This window comes from Sorex fumeus, unplaced genomic scaffold (assembly GCF_029834395.1).
Source record: "Sorex fumeus unplaced genomic scaffold, SorFum_2.1 ptg000008l, whole genome shotgun sequence".
Taxonomy (NCBI): domain Eukaryota; kingdom Metazoa; phylum Chordata; class Mammalia; order Eulipotyphla; family Soricidae; genus Sorex; species Sorex fumeus.
Window position 1 is genome coordinate 2,932,882 of NW_026606065.1, and position 11,994 is coordinate 2,944,875.

At 41.6% G+C, this 11,994-nt stretch overlaps 1 pseudogene; it reads right to left on the bottom strand.

Annotated features, from left to right (window-relative positions):
* Positions 1-356: 356 nt before the first annotated feature.
* On the bottom strand, positions 357-1,163 carry LOC130019285 (GTP-binding nuclear protein Ran-like; annotated as a pseudogene).
* Between the last annotated feature and the right edge of the window lie 10,831 nt (positions 1,164-11,994).

An 11,994-nucleotide genomic window follows, 5' to 3' on the forward strand; every position in this document is an offset into this window, starting at 1 on the left:
CACATGGTATGTAAAACATAAGCATGATTATAAAATAAATGCTTTTACTTATAAAAATCAAAGAAAATCTGGATCTCTTTCACTCTCAACATACTTAGATAATAGATTGAAAATAAAGAGGAGAAAAGTTCAAGACTAACCATTCCAAGGAAAACTATGGCTTAACATGAATATTAAACATTTATCTTTTTTTCAGATATTTGAAATACAACTTTATTCTGATTCTAAATGAAAAGGAATGGGAATGACAGCATCAAACAAGATTTCACCACTGAATATTGTGATGTGATTGCAGCAGTCTTAGATCTGAAACTCAAAGGAGACAGTTCCAAAACAGCTACATATGAGGTAAAAAAAAAAGTCTTTGTTTAAACTGCCACATTCACTCGAAGCCCGTTCGTCTCTTCCAGCATCCCAACGATGAAGCACATGTTCTGTTTTAGCTCTACCATAAAGTGGCAAACACGCCGCACCACTGACATCACAGGACAGTTGCCTATAAAACTAGACTTCTGACGCTGGACTCCAGCTTCATCTCCTCACAGGTCATCATCCTCATTCGAGAGAGCAGTTGTCTGAGCAACCTCTAAATCTTGCTAAGACTGTGCTGCCAAGGCTGGGCCCATGACCATCTCTGGGGGGGAGCAAGAGCAGGCATGGCAACAAACTCTAAGTTCGGATCTCCGATGAATGTTCTAGTAAGCCAGAGCAAGGACTTTTCAAAGTCGTAGTTACTTTTGGCAGGAATGTCATCGTATTGAAGATTCTTCTTTCGGTGGAAGACAAGAGACTTTGCCTTCACTTTCCTGTCCTTGATATCCACTTTGTTGCCACACAACACGATGGGAATATTTTCACATACTCGAACAAGAAGATCTCTATGCCAGTTAGGCACCTATTTATAAGTAACTCTTGATGTCACATCAAACATTATACTGGCCCACTGGGCTTGGCTGTAGTAGCCGGCCCGCCGCCCACGGAACTTCTCCTGGCCGGCCGTGTCCCACACGTTGAACTTGATGGGGCCTTGGTTGGTGTGGAAGACGAGCGAGTACACCTTGGCGCCCAGGGTGGCGACCTACTTCTTCTCGAACTCGCCCATCAGGTGGCCCTTCATGAAGGTGGTCTTGCCCGTGCCACCGTCGCCCACCAGCACCAGTTTAAACTGCGCGCTTGCAGGCCCAAACCTGACTGCCCAGTGACCTCTGGAGGATGGCAGCAACCAGGCCACCAGGGGGAACAGGCCAAGGCACGAAACCTATTTCCACCTGGTGTGATCCATCGCTGGTAACCTACTGCAGGGACGGGATGCATTTCTGCCAAAAGCCGCTGGGTTCTGAAATTTGCTTTGCTGTGCTTTTCTGTGATGCTAAAGATGTCCAGTTTAAGATAAAATTATAGAAGTTTTATGGTTTTTAAAAATCTGATTGCATCTATCAATGTTAGCCTTTGAGTGGAAAATGATGTCTCACATTTTATTCAGCAGAGTCTGATTCTTGTGATTTTTAATAAAAAATATATTTTGCAGAAACAGTGCCTATAAATTTATGCATTAAGTTTCTTTTATAACTTATGTAAAAAACAATTTCTTGAAAGCTTTCAGGGAACAAGTAGGCAAAATAGTATTCAAAGGTACCAACTAGTTTTGCATTATGGTTGACATATTCAAGGAATTTCAGTATTGATCTAGACCAGTGAGTCTCAAAGAATATTCTTCACCCCTATTCATAGAATTGATCTTCTCTGGGGGCTCAAGTTAAACTCTTGCGGGCTTTAGAGATAATACAATACACTGATGATGGATATGGTATTGGAATTATATGTGACTGGAAAACTATCATCAACAGTCACATAACATATTTTCCATCAATAAAAATGTTTCAAAGATGTATCTATGGGGGCTGGAGTGATAGCACAGCAGGGAGGGCATTTGCCTTGCACGCGGCCAACCCGGGTTTGATTCCCAGCATCCCATATGGTTCCCTGAGTACCGCCATGGGTAATTTCTGAGTGAAGAGCCAGGAATAACCCCTGTCCATCGCCAGGTGTGAAACAAAAAGCAAAAAAAAAAATAAATTAAAAAAATGCTTCTGTAAAGAATACTAATCTTTCTGACCTTCATTTAATACAATCCTTGGATCTTCAATTTGCCACAGCACTAGTGTGAGCCTTTGTAATATGGTCCCTGAGTACACATTGACTCATATAAAATTTAGTTACTAATTTATATCATCATAGCAAAAATTGTTTTCTACAAATGAATCTAACTTCTTTAACCACCAATTCACTATAGAAATGGAATGGACTTTACCATTTGATTTTTATTCAGTAGCAATAATTCACTTTGATAAATTTAACAGTTTTAGAAGTTTAATAAATTTAATTAGATTTTAATAAATTTAAGTCAGGATTTAAATTTTGTCATTTAAATTTCATACCATCTACCAGGGTTAATGACTCCTTATGTGTACCTTTCCATTTGTTTTCCAATATCCAGAAAGGAAATGCTGGGGATTTCCTAGTACGGGTCAGACAGAAAAATATGGTCAGCAATCTGTAAAGTTTTTTGCTTCTGGAGTTGATGCCGGCTAATGGTCCTTGTCATCTGTTCTTTTGGCATAGTGGCAGTCTTTCATTTTTCTCTTTACTGACACCAGTTGCTTCTCTTCTAAGTGCTTGTTGATGGCTCCTGGTTACTTGGCCTTACAGCCTTTCTTAAAGCTCTCCATTTTCAAGATGGATGGAAGGCATTTAACACATTGAAGCTGTTCTCAGATATCTTCCCTGAGATAAGTATGGAGATTTTATCAGGCTCACTTTTGCTAGAGTGAGACAGGGTGTTTACCTCTAGTACTCTCAGCCTCCACACAGTTTGCTACCAATTTTACCCTTCTTAATTTGGTTGACTAAGCTCACTCAGGCTAAAGCTCGGAGGAAAGTGATCTCAATCTTTCTGCACTTGGAGTTCTTAGCCTGATAGTTACACAGTCTCTCTTCCTACCTAAGGTTCCCTGCCCTACAGGTCCAAGAATTTTGGGAGCTTTTCTTATTTCCAGGCTTCCTCCTTTAGCTTTGGGACAGAATTTCTCTGAAGTTCTGCCCCTTTAAATATGCTTCATAAGCCTAATCAAGGTCTCAGTAAAAACTCTACAATCTAGACTTTCATGCAAGGCTGAAAGACGTTTCAAAGCCCATCTTTAAGATTTCTAAGAAAACATTCCTTTTTCAATATTAAATTCTTGTAATTGGTACTGTTTTCAGGTCTATTATAAGTCCTCTCAATTAGAAAATATTACAAGGTGACTAGAATTTCTTTATTTTAAATATATATCCTCTCCCTACCACACACAAAAACTGAAACACTTTTAATTTTACATATGGAGAAACTCATGATGGAATATTTGATTGGAAATAAAAAAATACCTAAAAGTTTTCCATACTTCTTCCATTTTGTCACATTTTACCTTCCATCATCCCTGTATTTATATTTGCGTTCATGTACTGCTTCCATTTTTCTACTAATTATCAACCTGATTACCAGCTTGGGTGGTGCTAAAGGGTAGGGCTAAAGCCCTTTTTCTTTTTAACTACTCCTTAGTACTTATATCCTCTTTACTTCATATGGCATCTTATGTCCCATTGGCTCTCAAAAGTATTTGCATCCTGCTGCATTAATTCAAATGTTTTATCTAAAAACTCTTTTTTCTAAATGGAAAAAATTCTGCTTTCCCCCCACTTCTTTCACATTAGCTATTTAAATTCAAAATTGTCTCAGAAATTCTGATTCCCTGAAGCTTCCCTTACCTTTATTTAAAAAATGGTACCTGAAATCATCACTGGTTATCACTAATTTATGAAAGGAGGGGGCATAGCATTCTTAACTTTGCTTAACCAAGAAAGCTCTCAAATATGATCCCCATAGCTATTTGGTACTTCCATTCTCTCTCTCTCTCTCTCTCTCTCTCTCTCTCTCTCTCTATCTCTCTGTCTGTCTGTCTGTCTCTCTCTCTCTCTCTCCTCTTTCAATTCAAGGTACATTTTGAATGCAGATAGATGTCTAGACTCAGAGAAGATGAACTAGCTTATTCGTTCTGTGTCTCAGGTTCCTGACATTTTAGTTAGATTACAAGAACCTTGATTCTGGTTTCTGAAATCTTCAAGTTTGGAAGAATATAAGAGATTTTTTTCTTGAATATAAGAATATTATAGTCTTATCATCTAACAGGCTGATATTATTCAAACTGTTAAAGAAAAACTGATCACTAAAAATAGCTGCCTATTTATAACATTTCTGTCATTTTGTACACTAAGATTTGCAGCTTTTATTCCTTATTTCAACCATCAATATATAAAAATACATGTATTGGTGAAAGTCTTAGTTCCCATGACTTCCCATGAGCAGAAAGTAATTGAAGAGGTAATTGAAGAGGATAGTGGATCATGCAAAATGACCCACTCCTCACTCAGCTGTAGTCCCTAAAAACCTGTTACCATAGTTTCAGAATAAAAGGTTAAAGTGAACCCTGTTGGTGTGATTTCTGCACGTTGCGGACACTCTTGCCTACTGCCAGTGGTCTCATCTTGCTGCCACAGTCACTGTTACAGAAGCAGCTGTCTTCGGATCAAAAAATGTATCAAACCATAATGCCCAAGTGGGGGGGAGAGGATGAGGAAGAGAGAGAGAGTGAGAGAGAGAGAGAGAGAGAGAGAGAGAGAAGAAAAGTGCCTGCCATAGAGGCAGGGTGGGGTGGAGGTGGGTGACAGGAGGAATACGGGGGATGTCAGTTGTGAGAAATGTACACCAGTAGAGTGATGGTGTTGCAACATTGTATGACTGAAACCCAATCACTAAAGCTTTGTCACTGTATCTCATAGTGATCAAAAACATTTTTTAAATAAAAATCCTTATTCCTTTATTATGCTAGGCGGTCAAATACATTTGGCTTGACCAACTGACAACATCCTAACTATACGATTGGTGTGAGAAAGTACGACTTTGATACGATTGGCTTGGATAGTAATAGAGACACAGGTGGGGATTTTTCTTAAAGAAACAATGGCAGCCACATGAAGAGGGTTATGGACTGGGCTGTAGTTAGCAGGATACTCATGGCAAAGGCTATTGTGTTGGTAGGGTACGAATACAGGTGTATAGACCCAGAGTTAAAAGGTAAAGGTAAAGGACCTCCCGTTGATCATTGATTTGCTCGAGCGGGCCCAGTAACGTCTCCATTGGAGACTTTGTTGTTACTGTGTTTGGCATATCGAATATGACACGGGGAGCTTGAAGAGCAAATTATATTAAATGACACAAAGGAGCCAAGTATATGGTTTTGTTCTTAGATTAAAATGTAGAAAATAGGGGCTGGAGTGATAGCACAGCAGGTAGGGCATTTGCCTTGCACGCGGCCTCACACAGATTCGATTCCCAGCATCCCATATGGTCCCCCAAGCACTGCCAAAAGTAATTCCTGAGTGCATGAACCAGGAGTAAACTCTGTGCATCACTGTGTGTGACCCCCATCAAAAAAAGCAACCACTTAATCACTTAACTTCCCGTTAGTCATCGATTTGCTTGAGCGGGCGCCAGTAACGTCTCCATTCATCCCTGTCGCGTGCCAGTGTAGCCCAAAGGCATCTGTACGCTCTGGGAACATGAAGAGCCTCAAACCGATCGTTCATGATCTTGATGAAGAAGTCTGACCATCTGGTAGGTGGGCGGCCACGCGGTCTTTTGACATCCCGTGGGATCCAGTCAGTAACAGCTCTAGTCCAACGGTCGTCTTTAAATCTCATTACGTGACCAGCCCATCTGATTTTCGACACCTTGGCAAATGAGACAGCGTCCCTGATTCTTGATCGTCAATGGATGTCAGAACTCCGGATTCTTTCTCTCATTTGAGTGAAACGTGATATTCCAAGCATAGCTCTTTATATTCTTCTTTGGGAGACCTGAATAGCGTTCTCATCCTGTTTATGTAGGGCCCAGGTCTTTGAGGCATATGTTAATGCAGGAAGAACAGTGGAATCAAAGAGACCACACCTTCTACAAGATCATTGTGGGTGATTTTAATGCCAAGATAGGACCGAGAAGATCAGCCGAAGAACTTCACATCGGGACCCATGGCCTAGAATGGAACGAACAGGATGAGGGACTGTCTGAGTTCATCATGTCGACCAAGACCATTCATGGTAACTCACAGTTCCAGAAGGCAGAATCTAAACATTGGACATGGGAGTCTCCCCATGGACGATTCCAAAATGAAATAGACCACATCATATTCAATCGATGGTTTTGCCTGACCAATGTCGCTGTTGTCCCAAAATTCCGAAAGGGATCAGACCACCGTCTCCTTCGTGCAAAATTCTACTTCACAGAGCGGGGAGAAAGGGCTGCAAAGTTTAAAAAGAGAACTCCCAGAACAACCACCAACTGGGAGCTCTTTGGCACTATTGCGGCAACATGGGAAGATGCCATTGTTGACAACATTGACGAGGAATACGATCGACTGGTTCAGCACCTCCATGAATGTGCGAGGAACGCCAAGAGAGAGATAGCCACAAAAAGTCGCCTATCTTCGAAAACTCTCGAGCTAATTCGCCAGCGTGGTTTGGCGCATGCCTCAGGCAACCGCAAGCTAACATCCGAGCTCGCAAAGCAGTGCAGAGATGCGATCAAGGAAGACCTCAAAGAGAGAAGAGCAGAAGTACTGGTAGATGCGGCAGAAGCCGGGAAAAGTATTCGTAATGCCCGCCTGTCCTTCGCCAACTACAAGACCAAGATGACTGCCCTCCGACGTCCTGATGGATCAATCACATCCTCCAGAACGGCAATGGAGAAGATTATCTATGACTTCTACTCAAATCTCTTCGATAGCCATGTCCACTTGCCGACATACCAAATTCCACAGGATGGATATGTCGTTCCCAACGTTCTCCCTTCCGAAATCCGACACGCCATTTCGTCGGTAAAGAAACAAACAGCACCCGGCCCAGACAAGGTCAGACCTGAACACCTGAAGAACCTGCCGTCAGTACTCATCAATACACTGGCTCGGCTCTTCACTCGCTACCTGTCTGAATGCAAGGTTCCGTCCCAGTGGAAAACCAGCAGGACCGTACTACTGTTCAAGAAGGGAGACATCCATGACATTGGCAACTATCGCCCGATCTGTCTATTGTCTGTCATCTACAAGTTGTTCACTCAAGTCATCCTAAATAGGATTGGCAGCACAGTAGATGAAGGACAACCATGCGAGCAAGCAGGGTTCTGCAAAGGATTCAGTACCATCGACCATATCCACACAATAACCAAGCTCATTGAGGTTTCTCGGGAGTTCAAGATGCCGCTCTGCTTAACGTTCATTGATTTAAAGAAGGCCTTTGATTCTGTTGAGATGGAAGCGGTCATTGAAGCCTTAGCCAATCAGGGCATTCAAGCCCAATACTTCAGGATCCTCCGTGAGATGTATTGCGGATTCACTACCAGGATCTCACCATTCTACAAAGAAGTGATCGTTGATGTCAAGAGAGGGGTGTGGCAGGGTGATACCATTTCACCGAAACTCTTCAGTGCCACCCTCGAGAACATCATGCGACGACTGGAATGGGAAGGAATGGGAGTGGAGATAGATGGTCGGCAACTACACCACTTCCGCTTTGCTGATGACATTGTTTTAATAACACCAAACATCAGCCAAGCGGCACAAATGCTGGCCGTCTTTGGCCGTGAGTGTGGAAAGGTAGGACTACAGCTGAATCTTACGAAAACAATGTCTATGAGAAACAGCCTCGTTCCTGATGCCCCATTTGCTCTCAACAGAACGACCATCTCCGAATGCAACAGCTATGTGTACCTAGGTCGAGAAGTCAACATGACAAATTCAACATGACAAATGACCTGGCACCCGAGCTGCGCAGGAGGAAGAGAGCGTCTTGGAACGTCTTGGAACGCCTTCAAGAACGTCAAAGAAATAGCTAAGAGGACGAAGAACCTCCGGCTCTGGGCACATCTCTTTGATTCCACTGTTCTTCCTGCATTAACATTTAAAAAATAAAAAAAAAAAGCACAAAAAGCAAAAAAAAAATGTAGAAAATATTGTGAAGAAGTAATCAACTGAGCAAAATTCGGTATCCACCTTACTAAATTCTAAGTATCTCATTTTAAAAAATCATTGTCATGCTTGTACTTGCTTTTTCCCAAAGAAAACTTTTTGCTGAAATGCCCCAGACTTATTTATATATAGTAGCTTCTCTTGGAAGGGGAAAAAGGGAATTTCCTTCCTCATTTTGGCTGTAGGTCTAAGTTTCTCTCACTCATTTGTCATATAAAGCCGACATTGTGAAGGAACTTCCAGAGAAGAAAATAACTGTTTCCCTTTTGATTTCTTACTTTAGTTTTTTAAATTTTTTTATATACTAGACATTTCAAGAAGGGAATAAATAAATCACTTAAGAGAGAACTCATGCTTAGAATATGAAGAAACACAAATATGACAGAGATTTCCTAACTAGAAGGGAATAATTTTCTAACATGACTCTATTAATAAAGTCTATTAATGCTCTATTAATTACGTGTTGGGCAGTGAAAGTAATGGTATCTCTGAGCAGTTCTATTCTCAGAAGTCACTCAAAATAATAAGAACAGGGGTCAAATTATTGGTGCTGAGCTTTACCTTGGGTCTACCTAGAACGTATACATCTCCAAAATAGCACTGTAGCACTGTCCTCCTGTTGTTCATCGATTTGCTCAAGCGGACACCAGTAACGTCTCCATTGTGAGACTTGTTGTTACTGTTTTTAGCACATTGAATACACTGCGGGGAGCTTTCCAGGCTCTGCCATGCAGGCAGGATACTCTCGGTAGCTTGCTGGACTCTCTGAGAGGTACGAAGGAATTGAACCCAGGTCGGCTGCGTGCAAAGCAAATGCCCTACCCGCTGTGCTATTGCTTCAGCCCACATCTCCAAAATATTATACTTAATGGAGGAAGTAGGTAGGTGAGTGTTTAATCATTTAACAGGGTAGAGGTGGGTAACAACAAAAGGTGTATAGGTGGTGTTGGTGGAGATTACAAATGAGAATCAGAATGATCTACCCGGCCAAATTTCAGAAATTAAAAGGACCAGATCAAACAGAATCAAGAGGCTGGTAATGAGAGTTCCTTTGTTTAAGGGATAATTGGCTCTAATCCCCATTGTCATTCTGAGAAGTTAGATAGCTATATGCTCTTTCCTGTAGTTAAAGATTCACTACTTGAAAAATTCTAAAGAAGGTTTTGAAGGCGTGGATATCAATTTCAGAAAGGACATTAATTCATTTGCGCTTTTAAGTAAGGGAAATACTAGAAATTGTTTATCTAGTAGAAGGCCTCTAGTGTTCCATTGTCCAACCAGACACCACTAATGGATAGACTCATCTCCCAAGAAGTGGTTCAGATTATTCTTCTTGAAAAACCAGAAAGTGATTGAACCTACAAAGAAAGAATTTTTTGATGGTGTCTCAGTGAAAGCTCTCGATCTCCACTTAATTGCAATTAGGATCTTTAGTTCTCAAGCCACACGGGGCTTGCAATCAGCATTTTAATGCTTTGTTCTTAAAAATGAGCATGTGATCAGATACTTAAGAAACGATTTAATACTAAAGGTACCTCTCTCACAAATGTTTTTACAATTAACTCAGAGGGAACTGAAAAGCTATAACTCTAGTCAGTCCACTAATGAAATAAAATTAAAATGTAAAGTTGTCAAGTCTGTACTGAGAGCAAAGAGAAATTAGAATTTTTAAATTATACTATAAATGTAAATATCTCATTGTGTTATAGAGCCCAGATTCTTTGGCTCTGCGTACAATAGGAATGAACAGGCACACAAGGATATGCTCCCAGTTCTGTACTGTGTCCCATGGTGAAGCACAAAGGAGGCCACACTGAGCGCTTCACCATGCTGATTTCCTGCAGGAAGGATGAGAAGTGTTTCTAAAGGGGGTGGGTAGGGACTTGAGGAAGATCCACGAACAGCCCGTAGTGTGCAGTTTTGGAGCACTCTTCCTCTTGTGTGCAGCTTGTGTCATCGAATCTAGTTCAACTTCTTGCTTTCTGTGGGCAATTGGTGTCAGGCAGTGCAACAGCACACAGTCCTGGGAGATACTCTTGATATTATAATATATACAAATTTTATAAGGTAGTACTCTGGGCTCATGAGCAGGTCAGGCTGTTTCCAAGGCTTTTTTTGGGTTCTGTGTGCAAGTGTGAACTTCAGGGAAGTTCTAGTCAAGGCAGTGAGTGTGTGTGTTTGCTCGTGTGGTTATGTGGTCTTGTGACAATGGGAGAAAAAGGATGTGAGCTTATTGGGCTTTATAGAAGCATGCATATGATTGCTTAAAAGAATAACAGCATGTAATGATTACTAAACTTTGTGATGCCTACAGAAAGGAATATTTTTTCATGAGGCACAGAGGAGTAAAATGTGATGTTAAGAAAACCACACAGGGGGTCAGAGCGATAGCTCAGCGGGTAGGGCATTTGCCTTGCACATGGCTGACCTGGGTTTGATGTCTGGCATCCCATATGGTCCCCCAAGCTTCGTCAGGAGTGATTCCTGAGTGTAGAGCCAGGAGTACCCCCTGAGCATCTCTGAGTGTGACCCAAAAAGCAAAAAAAGAAAGAAAAAGGAAAACCACACAGAAATAATAAACATTGTTTTGAAAATGGACAGAAATGGGGAAAAAAGCTAAGTTATAAAGGTTTATTTTAGGAAGTACAGTATTTTAACCAGAATTTTATGAAGAGAAAACAGAGAAAATGGGGAAGAGGATATTTGCTAAGTATAAAAAAATTTCCTGGAATATGTGTCTCCAGATTAATGGGGTCCATTATATGCCAAGCACAATGAATACAAATACACAAATGATGAACACATAGGGAAGTTTCAGTAAATTATAGACACGGATATCATTTTATAATTCTAACAGCATCTAGGGAGAAAGTGTAAAACCCCAATACAATGCAAATAAGAATTATGAGTCAAAGTGATTGATAGCAACAACAGAACAAGTTTCTCCTCCACAGCACTGCAAATTCTGGGAAAATCATCCTCTTCTTATTTGCAGATTCATACCTATTCTTCAATTCTGCCAATTCTTGACCCAGTTAAATTACAGTTCAAGTTTGAGGAGAGAATACAGTTATTTCAGACCTACACAGCTGCATGAACAAAAATTCACTGCCCACACACTTGCCCCACAAACACCTGAAGGGCATGATCCAACAAATGAAAGAATAGACCAAAAATTCCACAAAATAAGATTCAGGAGAGGGGCAAAGAGACTTCCCAGGACTCTCAGCTATGCATCCAGCATAGAGAGCAAACAGACTAAAATTAAGTGGGAAGACGAAGAGCTCCAGGAGGTGTGAATTCAGTTTACATATTTGACTCTACAGAAGATTGCAGAAGGGATTGTACCACGATAGCACTGTTGTCCCGTTGTTCATGGACTTGCTCGAGCAGGTGCCAGTGATGTCTCCATTATCCCAGCCCTGAGATTTTAGCAGCCCCTCCTTTTTCGTCCTTCCCAACTTCCATATTGGGAATGAGGCCCGTTATTGTTACTGTTTTTGGCATATCGAATACACCACGGGGAGCTTTCCAGACTCTGCCCGGTGGGTGGGATACCCTCGGTAGCTTGCTGGGCTCTCTGAGAGGGATGGAGGACCCAGGAACTACTATGTCACTCTTTAGGAGCTTTGCTTTACAGTCTTTGGATCTTGCCATTGGTGAGATTCCGTGGTGCTGGGGGCTGTTTGCCAATGTGACTGCCAAGCTACTGGAAAACTGGAGGTCTGGGTGGAGGAGGCCCAGCCCCAATCCAAGCAGGCTTGGAGATCTCAGCCACGGTCCTGCATACCTGGGTTCCTCTGCTGGTTCCTTTATGCGTGAGCCTCACATCAGGCTATCTTCACCAGAGCCCCTCCCCGTCCCAAACTCAGCTCCAGCC